This window comes from Budorcas taxicolor, chromosome 5 (assembly GCF_023091745.1).
Source record: "Budorcas taxicolor isolate Tak-1 chromosome 5, Takin1.1, whole genome shotgun sequence".
In the NCBI taxonomy this organism is placed as follows: domain Eukaryota; kingdom Metazoa; phylum Chordata; class Mammalia; order Artiodactyla; family Bovidae; genus Budorcas; species Budorcas taxicolor.
The window spans coordinates 118,484,862-118,486,691 of record NC_068914.1 but is presented as its reverse complement, the minus strand read 5'-3'; positions in this window follow the sequence as shown (position 1 = coordinate 118,486,691).

The following is a 1,830-nucleotide window of genomic DNA, read 5'->3' as shown; positions in this document are numbered from 1 at the left end:
GTGGTGCCTGCAGCGTTCCTTGGCTGTGGCTGCACCCCTCCATCCTGCCTCTGTCTCTTTGTGGCCTCCACCTACTCTCTGTTGTCTCTGTGTCTCTTCTAGGGATGCTAGTTATTGGATTTAGGTAATCAATGTTGATCTCAAGATATTTCACTCAAAGGATTTTCAGAGACATGTTTCCACCTAAGGTCAATACACAGTTGCAGAGATTAGGTCGTGGACATACTATTTGGGGAGCCACCATTTAACTCAGTACAAGACCCGCAAATATTAGTTCTCCCCGTAGAGGTCCTGTGGATTGGCTGTTCACCTTGTGCCTGGAAAGTGCTGGGGGTGCCCGCCACTGCACATCAGGAGGAAGGGAGCAGTTGGCTGCCTGACTGCCCACCATGCACAAGCATGAGAGCCCAGGGTCTGCAGATTCCAAAGTCCCTTGTGGAAGGGAGGGGTCCTGGCTCCCTCTCCAGGCATCCATGTGTGTCTGTGGAGCCTAAAGCATGCTAATGCCTCCCCTCATCCAGCCTCTCTTGTTCCCCCTGCTCATCCCTCCTCACTGCTGGCCCCTGAAGTGGACCATCCACCCTGGTACCCGCAAGTGCTCACCTCTTCATTTGCCTCCACTGAGCAATCAGCTTTCCCACTGGTGTCTGATTGCTGGCATCAGAGACCTCTTCATCCCTAACTCTGCTCAATTGCTTATTCTTTCCAGAAAATTCCAAATCTTGCATCCAGACTATGGTTATGAACACAAAAGCCGGCTTCTGCACATGGCTGGCAAGTGTCTGGCCCAGTGGTTCTGTGCTGAGAATGTTAATCCAATGTGCTACGTGCAAGGCCCCTGCACAGGGCCCTCTGTACCTAAGTCAAACTACACTAATCACAAAAAAAGAGGGTAGACCTTATCACCTAGATTCCATCTTATTTTTCCTGGGGACCCCAATGGGCTTTGCCAGTGACACTGGTGATTTCTGGTATTGGAAGAGTCTGTTTTTAGAAGTTTATCAGTTAAATCTTGACTACTAATGGAAAGGATGGGCATGTGGATAATTAAAATCGATGAACCACTGGAAGGGAGACAAGTTGGTAAAGTAGAATGAACCTTGAACTCACCTCCCTCAGGAGCACACCAAAAATCATGACTAACTGCTGAACGACTATTGACAAAAGACTGGAATCTACCAAAACACACACACACACACACAACAAAGGTACATCCAAAGACCTAAATTAGGAGAAATCACGAGACAGTAGAAGGTGTGTGTTTACAATATAGTCAAATCCCATCTCACCCGGTGAGCACTTCACAAACTGGAGAATGATGATATTGCAGAAGTCCTACAGGAGCAAGAGCTCTGAGCCCTGCGCTAGTCTTCCCAGCACAGGGGTCCGGCCTCAGGAGGAGGAGCCCCCATCTTCCTGGCACAGGGGTCCTGCCTCAGGAGGAGGAGCCCCCATCTTCCTGGCACAGGGGTCCAGCCTCAGGAGGAAGAGCCCCCATCTTCCCAGCATAGGGGTCTGGCCTCAGGAGGAGGAGCCCCTAGACCCTTGGCTTTCAAGGCCAGTGGCGCTTGATTGTAGGAGCTCCACAGGACTGAGGGAAAGACTCCACTCTTAGAGGGTGCACGCAAGATGTCACACACCAGGACCCAGGGCAAAAGCAGTGACTCCATAGCAGCCTGGGCCAGACCTAGCTGCTGGTCTTGGAGGATCTCCTGGGGAGGTGGGGGCAGCTGTGGCTCTCTCTGGGGTCATAAAATCTGGTGGTGCACAAAGCGGGGAGTGTTCACCTATGTGAACTCGCTGCAGGCAGGTATCCTGGGTCCTTGGCAC